A 24,336-nucleotide genomic window follows, 5' to 3' on the forward strand; every position below is an offset into this window, starting at 1 on the left:
CTTGTCTATTTTTTTGTCCAGCTGTCTTACAGTAACAGATTGTGACATATTGACAGTCTGTGGGACTCCTAGCATAGGAGTACCTCACATGCAAAAGTTGCAGGTGCAACCAGCTTTAAACCATGAACACCATCAGCCATGCTAATGTACTTATAGCCCACTGAGCCACACCAGCCACCAGAAAGTGAGGTTTAATTCCAGACACTATCAACAGCAGATAGACATATACACTTTGACCCCTGCATATTATGGAAACACAACATGTAGCCAGGTGGTTTGGGACAGACCTGGGGTGTGTGGTCTGCTGCTATATTCTTGCAAACATATTGTTACTGTACTTGCATGGGAACATGGTTATGTTGGGGGATAGGGGACTCTACCATTGACAGTCGTGTGTCTGTGCTTTGACCCCACTGTTTGGCATTTCTCTTACATACTGCAGTGGGTTTTGCTGCCTTGTGGCCTACTGCATATCATGGGGTGGCCAGTATTGTAAAGTGTATCTGTTGTCCCGCATAGCTGTTAGTTGTCTTCAAGTAGCCCAGTAGCCCACTCTATTCCCTTCCATGCATGCAGCAGGTCTATACATATGCTACCATAGTCTAGTACTCCATACATTTGTTGTAAAGGAGAGTGACTTACCTTGTGAATGCAGCAGCTGAGATAACAGCGCTTCAGGAATGACTGTCTGATACACGCAGTGCACAGCCAGTACTTGGTAAGGTACAGGTTGTGTGTTGTGGCTGGCATACTTTTTACTATGTATGTGAGTCAGAGTAAGGTGTCAGTCCCTAGTACCCTAGGTTGTCAGTGCATGTGCTATGCTTTGCCTCTTTACCAAGGCCAGGGCATACTGGGCACATCTACATCTGCCTACAGGGACAGCCTCAGGGGGTTCCTCCTTTAAGTCTGCCTGTGGGTGTGGATGTGGAGACCTTGGCACTGGTGGGGGGGTTGTGTGTCCCTTTCCTGTCATGATCCTGCCACAGCTGTTTACACAGAATCATATTGTGTAGCATGGCACATTCTGTGAACATCTGTGCACATGTGGAGGGAGAGTACTGCAGAGCTCCACCATATATACTGAGGCACCAAAACCGTGACTTGGCAGCCCAAACACACTCTCTATGATGTTCCTAGTTTGTGTATGTACCTCATTATGGTGTTCTTTGGTTGGTGTTTATGCATTTCTGATGAATGCCATAATTCATGGTTCCAATGTGTATCCAGTATCCCCAAGTAGATGGCTGTATGGGATGTCCTCCCTGGCAAACATCTGGTACAGCAGTGATGTGTGCCAGATATGGGAGTCGTGATAACTGCCAGGGCTGCCAGCACACACATTCATGATAATGCCTTCGGCATTGCACATGACCTGGCAGTTGATGGAGTGATATCCCATGTGGTTGACATAGACTCTACCCTCCTCACTGAGTGGTGCTTTAATGTGTACATGAGTGCAGTCTATGGCACCCAGTACCTCAGTGTAGTGTGCTACATGGTAGAAGAGACACATACTGCTGGCTCTCTCCTCAGGGGTGTGGAGTAAATAAATGTGCTCACTGACATGGTAGCATGGCATCCAGGAACTGGTGGAGTACCCTGGATGCTGATGCCTGTGAGACCACCATCATTTCCCCAGTTGGTCTTTGAAAGGTACCTGTAGCTAGTATTCTAAAGGCTACACATACCTTTGTTTCCACTGGGATGGGTTCCCCTCTGTTGGCTCTGGTTCTGAGCTGAGGGGAGCAGAGCTTGGTGAGTTCTTGTAGCATGTCCCTGTCCACCCTGTAGCACTCTACAAGCTCTAGCTCATGTAGCTCCTGGTAGGTTACCCTGGGCCTGAACACTCTTCTCCTTCTCAGTCTAGGGCTATTGTCAGCAGCAGTATTAACACTGACCTCAGCCTCTAGCACATACAGATGTAGCAAAGCAGCAGAAGCCACTAGCATTCTGTCAATTAAAATTCCCAAGTCTGTACTCCAATGTTGCAGAGTATGGGAGAAAATTAGAATGTAGGGTGTATGCATACTTTATAGTGCTCTGCTGCAGATGCAGCCTGTGTGATTGGATATGATACATTCCACCTGCCAGGTACATCACTGAGGTTTTTGGATGGCCCACTGTAAGTGGAACAGGGGTTATCAGTTATTTATACATGACTGGCTTTCCCAGGCAATTTTCTTTCTTTTTTTTTTTTTTTAAATGCCTTCTCTGCTAAGTACTACAGCATGGCTCACAAACCCATGGCACTAGTATAAACATTGCTCAGCAATCTGGACACACCCCCATGCACAGGCACACACAGCATAGCTAAAACCAGCTAAAATACATGCTGCGCAGCTAAACAGCAGCTAAGCAGCACTGGATACACCCCCCCCTGCTTAGCTCAATGGCAAACTGCCCAAATGGGTGCTGCTAAGCTCCAGTCCATTTAAACAGATAGTGACACACCCCCTTTTCATGTCAACTAGCTCTTCTGCAGACAAGAACATGGTTCTGGGACAACACGGGTTTTATCTGCGGACACAGTGGCCCATTTGTTTCTATTCAGTGACCCCAGCTCATTTGCATAAAGATCCATGCACACAACCTGGACACTTCACTATTTCAGGGCCTGCTTCCTTAGCAACCACTGAATTCTACCATTGTACATACTCCATACAGGGCCCTATAATGCATTATTTTCACATATTTCTAATTTTTTGCTTTTTAAACATTTTATTATTATTTTATTTTATTTTTTTGCATAATGGCACATTTGCATGCTGCTGTGTGCCGTGCAGACGTAATATGGGTATTAAAAAAAATTTAATTTATGACATTATTTTGCATTAGTTTTTAGACACACATGGGATAGTTTTGCACATGCCTGTGCATACTATGCAATTTCTGACCTCCTAAATGGGCTTTTACTGCCCCTGTTTCATTTGTACTGTCTTGTACATGGACTTTGGACACCTACACGGAGTCCACACAACTACCTATCTGCTTTCTGAATTGCTCCAGCACCCTCATTTGGATGCAGTTTACCTGCTTATGAGGTGATTTGCATGCCAAGGACACTTCCATGTCCACATGCTCGTGCACTCCCCTCTGCTCTGTTTATTGGATTGCACGGCTGCTTACTTCCGTGTAAGCTCAGTGCCACTATGCCTATATGGACAATCATTCCACGTAGGCTTTATTGAATTCCTCTGCAGATCTTTTTAACATGTATTAAACTATGGATGCATTAACAATTTTCAGGCTAAGTTTGAAAGCTACATTATTGGGCATATTTCTAATATGAAGGAAGATATTATAATTCAAAATGGTGGCACAATTTTGAGAAAGGATATTTTCACATTTTTCAACAAAGAAAAATTAGGGCTTCAAAGCATAACTACATCTTAGTGTGACCTTGCAAATATTGAAAGGAAGTAGCTGCAGTTTTTCATGCAGTGTGGGCTAATGTTTTATGAAGATGACTTTATATAAATTGGAAGAGAGAAAAATAATGTTAAGGGGGAAAAGAAGTGTTAGCTCTAGAAAGGGCAAAGGGGTAATAAAGTATTGTGCACTATGCAGTGCATCAAAGAGAAGTTTTTTTTTTTTAACAGAAGGCATCGACTCATAGAAACATTTTCTATGATAGCGTATTTGCTGAATATAGCTGCACCATATAATAAAAACAAATATTGAGCTGGGGTGGTGATAACTAATTGCACACCACAATTAACAACAATTGTCAGAAAATTATTCCACATTTTCTATTACATTTTCTGCATTTTTTCAATGTAGTGATGGCACATTTACTGTAATTGCTAATAAGAACAGCAAAGTATGTAAAAACTGTAGTATCCTGTATGTAGCATGTAAATGGGAAAGGAAATTCCCAGTTTGTCAAATGGTTATAATTTCCAGCTAACTTACAGATGTGGGACAAACATTGTTGAAGATTCACTCTGAACTGACATGCGCATTATCTTAGGGTGTTGCCCAGTATGTGCACCCTTGTTAGTTAGACGAATACCTCCTTACCCCTTCTGATGGCCCTAATAAACAAACAGTTTGCATATCACCACAGATCACTGCAGGACTGATGGAATATGGATGAGGGAGTGGGAGGTACAATGGTGCAGCAGTTAGCATTGTCACCTCACAGCAAGAGGTTCTCCGATTCATTTATCAACTGGGTTGCTTCTATGTGGAGTCTGCATGTGGTCCCCTTGTTTGGATGGGTTTCCTCTGGGTGATCCTGTTTCATCCCACATTCCAAAGATGTGTGTGTGGAGTGCTTTTCCCCATGCCTTTGCTGAAACCTTCTTATCTAAGCTCACAGTCCTTTAAGGAAGCAAGCAGTTACAACATGTACTTTCATTATTCTCTCAGGAAATAGAATGAACGATTCCCTATTATATCAGCAAACACTTAAAATAGCAAACACTGTTTTATCGAACATTTGAAATCGAACCCCCAAAATCCCAAACACACGGAACAACGATTTTTTTTCCCAGGGTTTTTTTTTGTGAAGCAGCAATTTTTCCCCTGGGGAAAAAAATTGCTGTTTCGTGTGTTCAACATTTTTATGTTTCGGTTTTTAAGGGTTGATTATACAGCGTTTGCTATTTGAAGCATTCACTGTTATAATATAGACCTGAATAAACAATATCACATTGTCATTAGGCTTTAACTTTGTTCCAGTCTTCAAAATGTGGAAGTCTTTAATGAAAAACAATATATTTTCTAACAAGGAGGCAGATGTGCTAATTAAATATATTGTGCTCAGCAAGTTTAAATACTGTGTGTTAATATTTATATTTGTTCTGTGACAGAGTACAGCTGAAAAGTGTTTAAGCATTTATATCAGTAGTACATTCTGATGGCATAGGAGTAATCAAGGTGTTCAGTGGGAGCTACAGATGTTTTTTATTTCGTATTTTTCTGTTTAATTGTTCAGAGTTACAATGCCAAAGAACAAGGCAGACTGGCATATTAGATTACTTTGCTCAATATGACATAAGCATTACCATCAATGCTGTAGCAACAGCTAGGAACTCTTCTGTCACAATAAGGGCATGATCAGACATCTCTATATTAAGATTCATGATCCCTTATTGACACTTAATTTCAGTGTGTGCACTTACATTAAGTACAATACTGATACCTTATACCAGTAACAAATACATATATGTCAAACATAAAGCTTTTGGATGGAGGAGTGAATTTACCTGTATCTTATGCATACTCTATTGAAGATGAACCTCTATCATTCCCTTTTCTTCTCTCCTCAGCTTATTCCACACCATGCTGAAAGTATTCATTAATCCACATGGCTCTTATAAACTCCAGCAGTGCATTACATGCATTTATTACCCATCAGGAAGTAGAAATTTCCTCAGATTCAAGTTAAAGTTGGTCCCTTCCATTTGCAATGATGTTCCTTTACTCTTACATTCCCTTACTCCACGTTTCTATCCACTCATTGCTCCCTGTCAAGAGCTTACGATCCTTGATCATCTCTCTATCACTCATTACCTGCAGAGTGAAAGGAGTCATATTCCATTTAATTTCTCCATGTAGTTCCTCCAGCCACTTAATTATCTTTGCTGCTTACCTTTGTAACCTTTCTAATTGTGCTACACTCCTATTCTTTGAGTTTCTCTAGTGCTGTAGAAGGTAGCCCATCTGAGGCCAGAGTAGTGCTGGGGCACTTTAACAATGACCTCTTTATCTTTAGAGTCTGTGCCTTTAATGCTGCATCTGGGAATCCTGTTGCTTTTGACTGCAGACTTGATAGCATTACAGAAGATCTATTATCATCATCATCATCTCTCTCTGTCCATTTGTAGTTCAAACAGTTTGAATTCTTCCACAGCTCTGTACTTCTTCCCATATTTCCTCTGCCCCGGATGCACCAAATTACATTTTTCTACATTGGATTTAAACTGTTACTTTTCACCAGCTTAGTTCAACTTTTTGTTTTCCACTCCAGATTTCCCCACATAATCCTTCATTGCAGTGTTGTGGATGTCATCATCTCTGGCTTATCTTGCCCTTAATGCCTTTCAATATGTCAATGAGTACTTCAGTTGAGAAGCACCAGATGGATTAATGATATCAGCCCTATATGACTGATCACTCCTTTCTTTCATATCATAGTTTACCCTTTTCATAACTCCCTGCACCCTCATCCCATATGCTTCTACATCTATCTGTTCATTAATTTACCTACTTATAGTTCAATGTACCTACTCAGTAGTTTTTTGCTGGGGATCAAGTTAAATATATTACTAAAATTGGCATAGTCTTCATAACTAGAATGCCATTATCCCTGGTACTCCAATTATTTATTATTTATTTATTTTATTTTATTTATTTTACATTTGTTAACCGGGTTAGTCCACTGGACACAGGTCCATTTTCAGTGGAGTCCTGGGGAGAAAAGCCTGGATTAAGTGGCACTAGCAGGACCTTTTGATTTGAAATCCTGCTGGCTGATATCCTGAAAAAGGTTATATTCAAGAAATGCCTCCATCCTTCCTTTAACAATCTTCTTCTACATGTTTCTTATATGTCAGATCAATTTAAAGTCGTACTGTTGAAGTTACAGTAAGTGAAATATTGAGTCACAAAATAGCAAAACTAAATGAAATAGAGGAAGGAAATGTGTAAATGGCTGAAAGATCAAATGCATCACCATGTAGAACTAAGAACTAAGTTGTATACATTCCAGATGAGAGAAAGGAAGAGCATGTAGCTGCCATGACAGTAATAATGTTAAACTCTGGGACTCACAAGTGAGTCCTGTAGTGGCACGACTGAATGTGCAAAAATGAGAATTATATGGAATTAGTCCAAGATTGCTGTGTTTTGAAATATCTCCTTTTGTTCAGTGTATGGTTATCTCCAAATTAGTACATGCAAGTAGTGGGGTACAGGTGGTACATCACCCCTCATTGTGGTTGTATTCCCTTTCCTGCAAAAATAAAAAGTTTAAAGAAGAAAGTAGTTGATGACATCTGAAGTTCTTCTTTAGTTTCCCCTGCATTTGTTTCCACAAGTGATATCCAATAAAAGGTTGTACCAGAAGGTTTGAAGCGATGGAGTCCATACCATTCTGAAAATAGCTGTTGCAGCTTGTGACTTGCAAGTGATCTGAGAAACAAGCCAGGAACCTGGCCAAAAGCCTAGCTGCATGAATGACTGTGTCCCTGAATGTTACCTTTTTTGGGCGGTGGGGTCATATTTAACATACAGCACAACAAGATCACCGGCTTCACAATCTTGCCATTTGCTACATCTGATAATATTCAGATCTACTTACTTTGGACCTGCTCTTGATGGAGGGGACTTTGCCATCCCCATCAAACTAGGTTTATTGAACCTCCTTGCCCCCCACTCCCTACTAATTTTACATATATATATATATATATATATATATATATATATATATATATATACACACACACACACACACACACACACACACACATACACACACACACACAGACACACACACACACACACACACACACACACACACACACACACACACACACACACACACACACACACACACACACACACACACACACACACACACACACACACACACACACACACACTCACACACACACACCAACTCCAAGATTGCACTACAGTGGGAAAATGGCAAATTTCCAGATCTGCACTGTAATGTGATCTCAGTCAGAACAGTTTGACAAATGGCATGTTCGATAAAATGCCATCCGAAATGGCGTTCAATTAATTGATTTTTCAATGAAAATCAATGAAACCCAAAACTGAGGATACCAAGTTAAATTAAGTTATATATCCAATACGACAACAGATCTAGTAGTCCAGTGTAATAAAATCACACAAATGAAATTTAATGGTAAGCGCTTTCACAATACAACTAGGAATTGCTTCATCAGACAACTGAATAAAAGTACTGGTCAGGTTTTAAATGAAGTCCTAGTACAAATACACCAATCAAAAAAGCATTGTTCACAAAAGGACCCTCCCCCCGTTTAACAAATCAATTAAACCATCCTCATAAAACATGCCCAACCAAATAATAAAAAAAAAAAAAAAAAATATATATGTATATATATATATATATATATATATATATATATACATATTTCATTTGTTAGAAACATAAGGTATACATTATGTAAAGACATACTGCAATATAAACATGTTAAGAACAATACATTCAAAGGTGGTTGCATTACCTAAGGGGCTGGGTTTTGAGTATGGGTTTCAAGGGGACGGAATAATTTTTCAATGAAATAATAGGGAACCAAGACAACTGTATGTCATACACAGACATATGGGACTTTGGCAGAATTAGTGAACAATTCCTCTGATTTTAACTTTATGTCAATCATTTCAGGAGCAAGCTATACATATGTGATTCAATATAGTATAGTCATCTCTTGCAGCCTGAACTGTCATCTATCTTCATCATTATAGGCTTTTAACAAGTTTTAAATAACAGTATAGAAAAAATTTTCCTTAAGGCATAGCACTCAGCATGTCATGTTTATTTAGGCCAGATTTTGGGGTTGACAGGTACAAAAAGTATTGGCTGGTAATTTTATATGTGACAGATGCATGCATCTCAGCTTGTTGTATAGAAACTAGATTCTTTGGCATTCATTAACCACATAATATTCTCGATGCTTTGGACTACTTGTTAGCAAATTTCTCTGAGGCTTATGCAATGTATTCTTATCCAGCATGCCCTTGATCACACTGGCTACAGGGAATGTTTGAGTGTTCTTTCTGCACAAACAACCAAGCAACACATACAAATGGTGTCCAGCCTCTGCCTGAACTGTTTCTTTTTCATGTTTTTCTCCCCATATCGATGTGATATGTATATATATATATATATATATATATATATATATATATGTGTATATATATATATATATATATATATATATATATATATATATATATATATATATATATATATATATATATATATATATATATATATATATATAAAATAGTATAGTCAAACATTTTAAGCAGTTCCCAAAATATCATAACTCATATTTTGGCACGTCTGTGTTTTCGCAACACTGAGCATCATTCAAAATTCCATTCCAACAAATCATGGGCTCTGTCATAATTTCTTCTAGAATACAGTTGTTTGATTTCTACAAATCTATACACTTGTGTCTGGATACATGAGTCATTTCCACTGTACCTAACTCAGTCACCCAGTTCAGTGCATTTTTTTAACCAGGGGTGATTTTCACTTCCACCTTTCTCACACATTCTACCTTGCATAGTATATCTAGGATACCATTAATTAGTGTAGTAGTGCAAATTGTGGGCAATTTATTTGCCTACAAAAAGCTCCATTTAGTTCATTTTCCCAATGTGTACACTGCAGTTTGATAATGAACTCTGCTTCGGGTAGGTTTAAGACCACCTTAATTGCAACATCTGTCACCCATTCCAGACTTTATTCCTTATGATAGCTTTCCATTTTCTCTGTTGTAGCTGACTAAGCTGTAACTTTTCTTCTCATGTCTCCATCCTTAGACCTTCATTTTTCTTATACAATGTATCTATGATCTTCCAAGCACACCCTCTTCTTCACAACTTATTCTCTCACAACACTGCAGATTTGCCGCCTCATTTCCACCTTCTCCTCCACTGCATCCTTGGCTATTCATGCTCACTTCCTACAAATCTACCAGTCTCTCCCACTTTTGCCTGCATCCAGAGCGAACCTTTTTTAACTGTTTCAGCTGCTTTGTATGTTAGAATGGGAATGCCATTCTTGAAAAACCACTGCATTGGTCTACACAGCATTTGGGCACTCTGTTTCAATTACTTTTTTGTCATGTACTAGGACATGCCTTGTTCCACAGCAGGTACGTTTGCTTTTTCTGTGTCTTCATCTTTAGAGGCCATATTTTCTTCTTAGCATTCTCTTTCTATTATAATTCTTCCTTTTTTACTTTCCCTTCACTCGTCTTTTCTAACTAAGCATTTTTTCCTTTCCTGTCTGTTTCACATTTGTATTTCCATGATCTGGCTGTCAGTTCATCTCCTCTAAACTTTTCATTATATCCCATAGCTCCTTTAGTTGTTTATCCTGTAATGCAAACTGTTCTTCCAATGTGCCACTTTTCTTGAAAGATTTAATTCACCCAAAAATGTGTATTTGTAAAACATTTCAAAGTGCAACCAGTGGAGCATTAAAGTACCAATGTATCCTCTCTTTCAAGTCTCTCTATGCAACACTAGGACTAGGAATACAATAAGTCTATTGTGGGAGGTAGATGAGTGGAAAAAATGTACAGGTTATTTTAGATGCTAAAATACATAAAGTCTTTGTAATTATCTGTCTGTTGGTTTTACTCTCTGCAATAATTAATCATTCCTTCTTGCCGACCTTTTTATTTATCATAAGAACTCAGCTGTCTCGAACATCCTTGTACTTCCATAATCGATATAGTTAAGCTGAGCCTGGTGAGTCTTAAAAAAAAATAATTAATTAATTAATAAAGCTAAACAAAAGGTAAAGTTTCATGCTAAGAAGTCTCTATCTTCTTAACAGGGAAGGAAACATACAGAAAGCTGAGTGAAGCTCTTAGAGTTCAAAAAAAGGAAAAGCTACTTGGGAATCTGGTTCTACAGTAAGGGGAAGAGGAAGGACAAAATTAAAAATGGAAGATTGGTAAATCTTTGCATGAAATAGTTAAACCTTGAGCAGGAAATGAGAAACTAAGTAGGGAAAATCTAATAAAAAAGATGGTAGCTTCTCAGAAAATTGTGGAGGTCAAGAAGTTACTTGACTTAATCTGAATCTGAGGCATAATATACTGAGAGGGAATAAATACTATTCACAATATATGGACAATGAAGAATACTTTGAAATCAAATATCGCAGTATATTATAATTAGTTAGGAAACACAGAAGGGATGTATTTGGCTACAAAGAAATTAATAGATAAGTAGAAGCTAGATTAGGAGTAGGGATACTAGTAGAGAGAAAAATAAAACAGTAAGTGAAAACAGGATGTTGGATAAGAGTGCCATTTTGATTACAATAAATGGGGTGATGACAGAAAAGAACTGAAAGAACAGGAGCTGTGTAAAATGAAGAGAGATAAAATTAATTGTAAGAGGAAAGTGGTGAAACATAAAATGATTATAAAGTTGCAATTAGAGAACAGGAGATAGAAGAACTCTAAACTGTTGGTGTGATTCTTGTCACTCCACATTTACAGATGCGTCCATCCTCCTCAGCAAAACTGCACCAGAACATACAAGTAAGTCGATTACCATTACAGCAGAGTGTATGTCTAAAATCTTACATTTGCTTCCAGCATAGATTTGCTATAGATAGCTGTGTACAGCATATTGTTTCTTAAGCAAAATGAGCTGCCATACTGGGAGACTCGGCTAGGGGACAAAAAAGGCTTAAATCCTTTAACACCAAAAGCATAGCTTTATCCCATTGACATTGTGAGCATAACAACAACATCATATAATTATCTCCACAAAAAGAAACACATTACTAACTTCCATTAAGGCCTAAACTATCAGAAATTATCAGTGATTATAATAACATCTGTTTTCTTATTGCTTAAATATTTTTCTTCTATTTGATTCAGGTCCTTCCATTCTTTACTGCTGTTACTCTTAACATCAGTAACTCTCTTTCAATCACACTGATTCTGTAATCCTCAGTGATACATTCTCTAGAACACCCACATAATAGGCACTTAATTTAAAGAATACATTTTCTCTCCATGATATCTCTCAACCTCTAAGTGCAAGAAATCTGGGCAAAGCCTGATATAATGACAAAAGCCAAAATAAGGACACATTTTAAATATCGCACCTATAAACTTGAAAAGTAGCTAGAATAATAGGGCTTGTGTTAAAATGTATTTTCTAAAGGTTATGGTGTCTGAAACTCAAATGCATGTCATTATTTAGTGATTTTATTCTTCAGATCATCCCAGTGATTTGCCAGAAAACCACACATTTCATGAGGAACAGATGGAAATTTTGAGGCAAAAATCTGGACAGTTGAGAGGCATACTTTCCATACAAATGCAGTTAAACCTAACCTACCTGAACGTGTTTCTTAAAGAATTTTTTTTTTCAGTTGCACTGATAACAATGCCACCTCCGGTGGGTGGGTCCCACTCGCTTCACCCTCACTATGCTCAGGCTCATTCTGCTCCCTTACCATACACCAGATTTCCACCTACCCAACTACACAATCTTTATACACACAGATCCCCACCCCCCAATTCTTAAACCGATCCAAAGTGCAAATTATTTCCTTACAATATTAATCAACTTCCACAACTAATTATACATACGATCATTGTTACTCCCAAATGCATAAAACCCATTAACCAGAACTAATTCTCCCAACACACAATCTCCTTTCACAAAATACACTACATCAGAATACTTCTTTCCAACCCTTCTACTATTAAAACTAAAACTACTCTCATATATCATATCCTTCTATTACTACTAATACTACTCTCATATATCACATCCTTCTATTACTACAAATGCTAATTTCGTATATCACATCCTTCTATTACTAACACTATTCTCATATACCACATCCTTCTATTATTACTAATACTACTCTCATATATCACATCCTTCTATTACCACTAATACTGCTTTCATATATCACATCCTTCTATTACTCCTAATACTTGTTGTGTCTTTCGACTTTTCCCAGTTAGGGGTCACCACAGCAGAACTCCGGTCCGCTAATGATTGGCAGTAGATTTTTACGTGCCAAGTTGCCAGCCCTGACACACAACCTTCAACGAAGGCACGCCCATTCATGCATGTCTCCACACAGAAGACACTCTAGCTGCGAATCAAACAGGACGTCTTTGTGAGGTGACAACTCTACTGCAGCACCACCACTGCTAATACTACTCTCATATATTACATCCTTCTAACTATTACTACTAATACAACTCACATATATCACATCCTTCTAGAACATTATTACTGTATATCATAATGCCCCTGCAAAGCCTCACAATCAAAAACACTGCAATTTTAGCTACCATCTAACCATATCTGAACTGTACCACATAAGTAATACCTACAAATGCAGACACATTAGGTCTATTGTAATAGCTGTAAAACATAACATGAAGATGAAATAGAAATACTAATGGTGTTCTTTGTTTCAACATGTCACATCTACTTTGATGCTGGGTGGAGGTAATCATCCCAATGCAGGCCCAACTCCAACCACTGCAAACATTTCAGCTGTGACAACACCTAACCTATCTCCTCTCCATATCCACAGTAATGTCTTGAGTTATTAAACATCAGTCTTAGAAGCATATGCGACAAATTACAAGATACACATGTATTTACAAACAACTTCTTATAAGCCAGACATTCTTGTCACTATAGAAACTTGTCTAAAACTAGAAATAAATAATGAAGAACTTACCCCACCAGGATATGAGATTCTCACAAACACTGGGAATTGAAAGAGCAGGCAGTGTTGGTATGATGTGCAATAATAATCTTGATGTAACTCCATATCTTCAAAGTATATCAAATTTCAACAACACAGAACTTCTCACCTCGGTGCTAAAAACTAACAATCCTGAAAACATATTTATTGTAGCACTGCAGATAACTCTAGGTGATAATACTAGTATAGCTGAATATATTCTACAATGGACATTGCGTAACATACACCATGAAATAATAATGCCTGGGGATCCAGACATAGACCATAAACTTACCTTTTCTGATTCTGCCTGCTACATAATAAATTTCTATAACTTCAAATGACTAATCAACACACCTACAAATTCAACAAAAGTACACTTGCCTGGACTCTAACCAGCTACCTTCTCAATATAAACACCTTTGGATGCCTACCTGATACAATCAGCAAACACCTCTTGCCTTGAACTGGTTTACATCTTACCTTGATAATCGTCACCAGGCTATACTCTGGAAAAATAAACTATCCGATTACCTACCTATCTCTCTCAGTGTCCCCCAAGGATCTATATTAGGCCCACTCTTATTTTCCATCTTCATTAATGACCTGCAAACAGCCATTCATTATTCCACCTGCATTCAATATGCAGATGATTCTACCATAATCTGCTCAGCCTCTTCTCAAATTAAACTACAGTCTCTTACCCAAAAAGCATTCAACACTGTTGAACTATGGTTTTCTCAATGCTGCCTCCTTCTGAATCCCAAAAAAACTAAACTGCTACTCTTCTCACCAACCCAAACGTCCACATCTTTACCTTTCAGTCTCACTTCTAGCAGTGGTACTCTTATCTCTCCTGACCCTACCACTAAACTTCTAGGAATAACAATAGACAACAATCTAAACTTTGATACTCACATAAACACTACAATAAAGTCAATCAACAAAAAACTGGGATCCCTTTATATTAAACCTTATCTTACACCAGCAGCTAAGACTGCTATAGCCAGAACCCACCTAATATCCACCCTGCTTTACGCCTCTCCCATTTATACTAATCTCTCAAAAAACAACATCAGGAAACTAACTACTTCCTATAATAATATTGCTAGATTTGCTACAGCCTCTCCTTACAGAACCCATCACTGTCTAAATCTTAAACAATTAAACTGGCTTGAAATTCTTAATCAGCTTCAATATCACCAGCTTATAATAGCCCATAAGACTCTATATCTACCTAACAATATCCCAGTACTCTCTAGCCTCATTACACCTTATAAAAACCTTACATCTCTACGCTGCTCTAACAAACTACTGATCAATACTACTAAACCCAACAACACAGCAGGTGAGTCATTGTTCTCTAACTCTGTAGGAAAACTCTGGCATAAACTTCCCTCTGAAATCACATCTCAAACTTCTCTCTCTTTTCAAAAGGAATTTGAAACTCTACCTTAACAATCACTGGCTATGTACCTGTACTAACCCTGACTAAATCTTCTCATATTCACTTATCCCACCTCATCCCTTATTAGCTCCCTTTTATGTATCCATAAACTACATTATTGCATATATCTTACAAGTATATATCTACATCATACCTCAGTCTCTTACAAAATGACCATGTTAATTCTACTCTGTACCTTACAAAATGACCATGGTAACACCAATTTGTACTATTGAATAAAAAAAAATACTTTTTTTTAATATTGCTATCTCTATTATCTGTATAACTCCTGTTTTTAACTTTGTAAAGAAAATCTGTATTATTCTTGAAGCTTTTCTCCCGGGCCTCTACTGAAAATGGACATGTCTCCAGCTAGACTAGTCCAGTCAACATATGTAAAATAAAATAAAATAAATAATAAATAAAATTTACTTTAAGGCAACTAAATAACAACAATAATAATAATAATAATAATAATAATAATAATAATAATAATAATAATAATAATAATATAAAATAGTTATCTACAAACAAGTATGCCGGCCCTCAAAATTCAACCCTAAGCTTTCATCAGTAGCCTAAAACAATGTAACTGGTCAATGCCATATAGATTCCAGGTCTGAACATACCTCTCAACTGTACATGTTTTTGCAGAATGTCCAGATTTTTGCCCCTTATTTCTGGTCTGTTTTTCATAAAATTGTGGTTTTCTAGCAATTTAGTGTTAAACCATTAAAGACTGAAGTAAGAAAATAATGACAAACATTTGAGTTTCAGACTTCATTCCCTTCAGAAAATCCATGCTAACGCTAAACCTGTTATTCTATCAATTTTCTAAGTTTTTAAGAGAAATATTTAAAAATTGCCCCTATTTTTGGGCCTTTGTCTCCCTTTTAGTTATGGCTTTGTCCAGACTTCTCACTCTAAGAGGTTGAGAGGTATGGGTCTGAAACACAAATGAATGTCATTATTTACTGATGTCAATGGTCACATCATCCCAGTGATTTCCAAGAAACCCACAATTATTATTGCCAACAGACAAAACATATGAGATACACATCAGGACAGTGTGTGGACATCTGGACATTGTAGAGGTTTGACACAGTCATGTAACAGAATGGAAAAACCCGTGACTACCAACAACCATGTCACGCAGCACTTTCTGAACCACAGTAAGACCAAAATGACACTAACCCAAATCAGATCTGGGCAACTACCCATGTATATCCAAATACATCATGCACTGCAGGGATGGAACTGTAGGGAAAAGCAGATAGTGGTGCATAAATGTCCACCCACAACCATTTCCACTACAGTCGCAGAAACATACCATTACCCCAAATGAATTCTAGAGTAGAATGACTTAACAGACATATCCTGATTCACAGTTACACACTACACTGACATATACTGGCCCAACTCACAGTGTACTGGGAATCCTGAGGTGTTACAGGACCTTTCTCAGTCTTCCCCTACAAACATACACACCTGATAGACCACCAGCAGCCATAGCAGCATGCACAGTCAGATAGAAAAAGGATCTGTGACACTCACATCTGCTACTCTCCCTACCCAGTCAAACAAACATCTACACACAACACTGCTACATAATCTTGGCAGTAGCTTCACAATGGCCAGACATACATAACTCTCATATGTACTGATTTCCACAGAATGTCCAGGGTGTGAGACCATATTCATTGCCACTGCCGCATACCAATTCTAGGAGTCTGCTAAGTCAGTTGGGATGATACCTTGAGTATAGTCAATAAATAATGATATTACATAATCCTGACCCTCTTACTGCAAGACATCTGGAGAAAGTATAACATACTTGGGGATCAGGGGACTGGAAAGAGGGACATATTTCACATAATGGTGTCCCAACGTGAAACAGCTGTCAGTGTCACAGGCTTTGTTGTAACATAACATCCCTGAAGGATATGATGTCTGAAACATCAATGGATGTCAAAAGTTACGGACTAACATCCTCACATTACCCTACTGGTTCCATAAAAACAGACTTTGTCAGAGGAACAGACCAAACATAACAAGCAACCCCCTGGGCAGTTTGTGAGCATCAGGACAGTTGAGAGGTATGTCAAAGACATATCACTGTCAGTGGTCAAGTCACACAGAAAATGCATGTCAAGATGAACTCTGTTAAACTAGCAACCCTCTATGTGTATAACAGCACTACTGACTTACAATCTGTACCCAATTCTGAAGCTTTGTTCCCCATGTTGCTGGGCTTTCTCCACATGTTCTCTCTTTGAGAGGTATTCCCACCTACTGTCTATGAAGCTGTAGCCCCCACACCTCCATAATGTCCTCCACACAGCAAGGAAAAGGGGTAAGGCACACATGAAGGCTTTGATGATAGCACTGTGGTGCTATGGCATTGGCAAATGGAAAGACAACACAGCTGCTCTGGATGCAAGTAGCAAGTGGGACACACTGATTGGTGAACAGGCCATCATCTGTTAATGAACAGTACCTACAAAAGGCAAGCTGCTGCATATGCAACACAGGTCTCAACCCATCTACACAAAGACAGACTGCAGCTGCACAAACCTAACCATTTGCATTGTTGTGAGGGAACTCCTGAGCACTATAACAGGTATGTAAATCATGTACGCATGAAATGGAATGCAGAAGGGGGATGCAACGATGTCAAATGGGACATTAAACACTAGGCCGCAACATGACCTGCTGGACTCACATGCTGTCCAGCACCTATGGCCATTTCTGCTTGCCCTGCCTGCATTGACATGGAGCACATCTCTGGCCTCTGAGTCACCCCAGCAAAGGTCAGCTAATGTATGACTACTAATGGAGTCCCTGTTGTCCAATACTGAGTGTGTCACTGTTAGGCCAGCTACCTGGGATGTTGTAATTATTCATATGTCACCTGTGAATGCTACACTGATACATATGCTTGTCTTACAAATGTAAGAGATGTACATAGGGAATGTGCATACTAAACAAAAGGTGTGGATGTGTGTGCTGAACTGTATGTGATATACTGAGTCCAAACCTGACAACTGTCCTGAGTTTTGCTGACTGACCACATGTCTGCCTCATATTTGTAGTAAATGCCTCAGACAATTGTGTATTGTCTGGCACATCACTGGCAACCCATTAAAGACTGAAGTCATAACACATTAGCATACATTTCATTGTCAGATGTCATATCCTGCAGAGTACACCTGTGAATCTGACACCGTCTTTGCTTGCAACTAAGCGATTTTAGCTAGATTCATAAAGTGACACTAGTTACTGGCCTTTGCCCACCACTGATGTGTGTCTTTATGCAGATGTCTTGCTCTTAACAGGAGCTAGGTGTATTTCCATGACACGGATGTCATGCAAGTGTACCTTATCCTGTAGGATGCTGACATTTGTGCAGTCACTGACACCTGCTTTCTAGCTGTGGGGAGCACACTAACCTTGCCAGGTCATTTATCCCATCATATGTTTAGACCCAAAATGGAGGCCTGCAAAGCCACAGGAGGTGGAGTGCTGAACATTAGCATACACATATACATCTCCAGGCTCGCCAAACAATATGACACATGGGTGACATCCCGAGTGCAGTTAAGAGTTGACAAAACACCTACTCAAATTATAGCTAGCTACAGGCCTCCAACCATGACTATGGACACCCACCACACCTACTGGGATCTGCTGGAATCTGTCAGTATTCAATCATCTACCCTGCTACTGGGTGACTTCAAATACCCAACCACAGTGTGCCTGACCTATGCCACCTGAACGTGAATGCACATAGATTCCTTGGCTTTGTCAATGGCAATGCAGTGGATCAGCCATTCAGCTCTCCTATGGCAGGTGGAAATCTCATGTACCTGGTCCTAACCAACATGAGTAGACACTGTAGCACTCCTACAGTTCCATCCCCCTTGGTAATATGTCACCACATTGCCATCACTATTCAGGTCACCATCTCCCCTACCACCCACCGCCCTTTACAGTGTCAAACAGAATGAACTGTACGCAAATGACTATAAATCCCCTCTGAGCAGGTAGAAGTAGCCATACAGCCAACATCCTATTTGTTGGAACTAGCAGCAGTGTCCAGGCCCACACCACAGTACTATGTGGGCAGCACCCACATAGCTGTATCGACTCAGTAGTACCTGACAGGACAACATCGTCTCCCTCAAGGTAGGGTAAACACCTGTGGTGGACAGCAGCAATACACAAATATCCTAATAGTTGGAAATTATTGCTGGATAGGCCATAAAGGAACAGGTACTTCATTGGAAGCACTGTCACCTTGGTCTATACAAACAAATAAGGGCATGTGCGATGTACTCTACGGCTGTTGTTGAGTGCAGATTGTACACATCCACCAAGGAAAATTACTAGGTCTTCCACACATGTGTCTGCAATTCCAGAGGCAACACACAAATCTGGTCTGTAGTGGTGGTCAATAACACCACATGCACATATAGCAAAAATATAGACAACCGGCTGCAGACAGGTGAAGTGTAAACACCACCCCCCTGTCCCCCCAGTGGTAGAAATGTGCATGTACATCACCTGACCCCTTCCCCTCATCATCAGGAAGTAGGTCTGTAATGCCCTTTTAAAGGTAACACATAGAGGGCTCCATAGGCATGAAAGCATCCCTGGCTACATCCCACATGAACACAGGCATGGGCTCTCAGATCCATTCCATACTGTAGTCATCCCATCTGCACAGAGGACAGCCACTGTCATCCCTGTACACAAAGGAGGAGCAATCCACCAACCCAGCCAATATTATGCACATCATCCTATCTAGCCTGCTCTGCAAGGGCATGGGAGGTAATATCAAGGTCATTATGAACAGGGACATCAGCAACATCAAAATGCCTGGGCCCACACACCATTGTATTGTCAAAGGGAGATCAGGCCTGTTAAACCTGATTGACCTCTCTGCAGTGGTCAACAAACTGAGGGGAGAGGGGAAGATGGTGAGCAATGCCTACCTTTGCCTAGCCCAATCCTCTCACACTAATTCCAGGTGGACAGAATACATATGCCTACACAGCTAGGCACCAACCTGTAGGTTACCAGATGGGTAGATAACTGGCCCAATGATAGTAGCCACTCAGTTAAAGTAGTAGAACCCTCCTCTGATAGTAGATTAATCCAAAATGGTGTACCCCAGGAATCAATCTAGGGGCCTCTACTGTTTGAGATATATGTACCTGAGCGAATAAACATTGTTTGTAACTTCTGGCACTGTTTTATTTTACTGGTGTTTGCTGTTACATACCTTGTTCAAATACCATTGTTGGTGGTCTGTTGCTGTCATTGTTACTGGCATGCTGTTACAATGTTTACTGTTGTTGCAGTTATGCATGTGTTCTGTTTGCTATGCAACTGTTTCACATCTGTTGTTTTGGGTTAATTTAACACCCATGCATGCCTTTAAATCTGATATTGAAATATTTTGTTCATGACTAACCAATATATCTTGGAAAACATAAACACCATAGCCCATTTGGGAAGGCTGATCCCAGGGGATCCACCTGTCCTGCCCCATCTAGCCATGGCACCAGGCCCCAGCACACCTGGGACCCACTCTGGAACTTCATCTCCTGCAGGCCTTGCACCACCTGGACATGGGAATGGAGATGAGCCCATCATCCACTATCAGTTCTGGGGTATGGTGTGCAGTGTCATCTACTTTCAGTTGGGTGGCCAGCAGTGCCAGATGGAGGGCTGCCTGGTGCACCTTAAGGAGCAGGCTGCCTCTCCTGTCCAGCCCCAAGCACAGCCACTATCAGGGCTGTGTAGGTGCAGTAGTGACTACCTTCAGGTAGGGATGTCAGTCCCACCATATCCATATGGGGGTCATGGGTCTCTGATCCCCAAACAACCTCCCCGTTCAAGAAGTTTACCCCCCATAAGTGTCATACACTGCCCCTGTCTGCTGTCCTGTCAGTCTTGTCTGTCTCTCTACCCAACCTACCTCCCCAGATGTACCTACAATCTGTCCTGTCAGTCTTGTCTGTCTCTCTATCCAACCTACCTCCCCAGATGTACCTACAATCCTTCCCCAACATCCCACTCTCACCTTAACAAAGAAAAAAATGGCATCTGTCCCTTATCGACGCATACATAGCTGTCCATTTTGCACAGGTGTCTACTGGACACATGTAATCTTGTCCAATTGGCTTGCAACAGATTTATGTTGTCCTCACCCCTCTCTCTGAGGTTTGAGTGTCCAAATACACCTCCTAAATCTGTACAAATGCACAGCTGCTGCTGTATATGAAATGGACAGCTATGGTCCTTCCCTACACCAGTCCTGCACATCTCTAGCTACCTTTCACATTGTTTTTCAGTCTACATGCCCCTTTCTCACCACTTTCTTATAACCTCTTTTTTTTTCATTTAAAGAAATTTGCGTGGGTGTAAGTGGGAGTAAGCGAGTTTGAGCGATGCGATGGTAAGTGAAGCCAAAATGGATTAAGCATCTGTAGGGTTAGCCATATGTTGGCATCCATCATGAAAACCCATGCAAACCTGCTTACAACTACTTTAATCACTCTGTCTCCATCATCCACTGTTCTGCCTAGCAACAAAATAAGTGGCCCTGCCAAGTCTCAAACCCAGGACCGCATACACTATAGTCAGAGGAATGTATCACTACAACAGTTGAGTTGCAATAATGCATGATACTTTTTCGAACATAACATTCAGTAGAGTCATTCAACAGTAGGGAAAAAGCTCTGTGGAATCACTCAGGATTTGTATATATACATATACAGATATATATACATATATATATATATATATATATATATATATATATATATATATATATATATATATATATATGTATGTATGGAAATATATATATATATATGTATGTATGGAAATATATATATATATATATATATATATATATATATATATATACACACACACACACACACACACACACACACACACACACACACACACACACACACAAACACACATACACACACACATATATATATATATATATATATATATATATATATATATATATATATATATATATATATATATATATATATACATAACATGTAGTGCAGTCATACCTCAGAACCATACCTCTCAACCTCTTAGTGCAAGTTATCTGGGCAAAGGCTGCCAAAATGGAGGGGCAATGGGCCAAACGTAGGGACGTACGTTAAATATTGCCATTAGAAATGTAGACAGTTGCAAGAGTAACAGGGTTTGTTTCTGCATACATTTTCTGAGGTCTGACACTGAAATATGTCTCATGATTTACTGACAGGAATCTTCAGATCATCACAGTGATTTACCAGAGAAATACGAATAATTTGTGGAACACACCAAAAATATGAGCAATAGACCTGGACATTCTAAAACAATCCAGCCAGTTGACAGGTATGCTCAGAACCCCTTAGTGCAACAAATTTGGAGCAAGCTTGATAAAGTGGGGGGAGAAAGCCATGAACATAGGGACATATCTGAAATATTTGAGTAGATAAGCTGAGACAGTTCCTGCAGTAACATTGTCTGTTCTAACATATATTGACTGAAATAGCACAGCTCCAAGACTCAATTGCTTCTCATTAGTTAGTGCCTGAAATTCTCACATCATCCCACTGATTTTTCAGACATGCACAACACTTATGGGGACCAGACCAACGATATAAGCCAGACAACTGGACATCCTACAAATATCTGGACATAACATGACATTAGGGAAAGTACACTGAGCTGCTTAGCATGTCACCAAGGGGTCTACTTCACATTGTCATAAGCTGACAATATCAAGTCTGATATTGTTGGCATGAAAATATCGAAATTGAAAAACATTGTGCAAGTAAGTGGAAATCTCCGTAAGGGGAGATTTCCATTTAACTCAATGTAGTGTGGTCTCGGAGTTGGTATATTTAAGTATGGGGGTGTGGGGGCACAACCATTTAGGTTTTAAAAAAAATTTTTTTTTTACGTTAGTCGATGTTTTACTTAATCAATCAATAAAGTTTGACCTTTATTGATTTGATTAAATAAACTTTCGATAACGTGATATAGACATATCAACAAGCACCGTCCAAACTACAGTCAGACTGACACAACACTACCTCAAGTCAGCTATGGGGAATTACATATGCATTTGCAAATATATCATGCACTAGAGAGATGTAACAGTAGCCTGCATACCCACAACCAATTTCACCACAGTCACGGTGACATACCGGTAAGCCAAATGAACAGTAGAGTATAATGACTGTGTGAACATAAATATCATGTCTGACACTCACACACTACTCCTACATATACTGCCCCAAGTCACAGAGTAGTCTGACTCTTGCGGGAACATGTCTCAGTCTGCCCCTACAAACATATATAGCCAATATACCACCAGAAACTGAAGCAGCATGCACAGTCAGATAGAAAAGGAGCCATGACACTTAAATGTACCCCTCTCCCTACACAGCGCAACAAACATTTACACACTACACCACTACACAATCTTGACAGTCTGGTAACAATCACTACACATACACAGACCCCTCAACTGTACAGATTCCCACAGAATGTCCAGGCTCAGTCCTCATATATATATATGGCCTCTTCCTCACAAGATGTCTGGCATTCTGCTACATCTCTGGGATGATATCAGGAAGGAAGGAACTAACTAATGATATACCATACTTATCCACCTCTTACTGCATGACATCTGTACAAAGCCTGACATAATTGGGGGACAGAGGCCCAAAAACAGGGGCATGATTGAAATATTGCTGTTATAAACTGAGAAAGTTGCGGTTGTTACAGGGTTTGTGGTAACATATCTTAACTGAAGGATATGAAGTCAGAAACACAAATAAAAGTTAGCATTTACTAACTGCAATACCCAGGGTATGGTATTGATTTGCCAAGGGCAACAACTGTCGGAGGAACAGACAAAACCTAAGAGTCAAACCTCTGGCCATTCTGCGGATTGCTGTACAGTTGAGAGTTATGTCAACCACATAACACTGTCATACTGAGACCCACACAGAATATCCATGTCCACACAAACCCTGTTAAACTAGCATAAATACAAATGTATAACAGCAATAATCACATTTTGCCCCTAAGTCTGGGACCTTCTCCTCCATTTTGTTGGGCTGTCTCCACAAGTTTTGTTGTAACAGGTATTTACAACTACCCTCTGTGATGCTATTGTTCACACACCTCCATGACTTCCTCCTCACAGGCAAGGAAAAGGGGTAATGCCCACATGAAATATTCAATTATAGGAGTGTGTTGCCATGACATTGGCTGTAGGACTAACAACACAGCTGTTTTCCATGCAATTAACAATTGGAGGACACCAATTGGTGCACAGGCCATCACCTGCTCATGAACATTGCCTACAAAATGCAAG

The sequence above is a fragment of the Protopterus annectens genome, chromosome 8.part0 (assembly GCF_019279795.1).
Source record: "Protopterus annectens isolate FY-2018-M chromosome 8.part0, PAN1.0, whole genome shotgun sequence".
In the NCBI taxonomy this organism is placed as follows: domain Eukaryota; kingdom Metazoa; phylum Chordata; order Ceratodontiformes; family Protopteridae; genus Protopterus; species Protopterus annectens.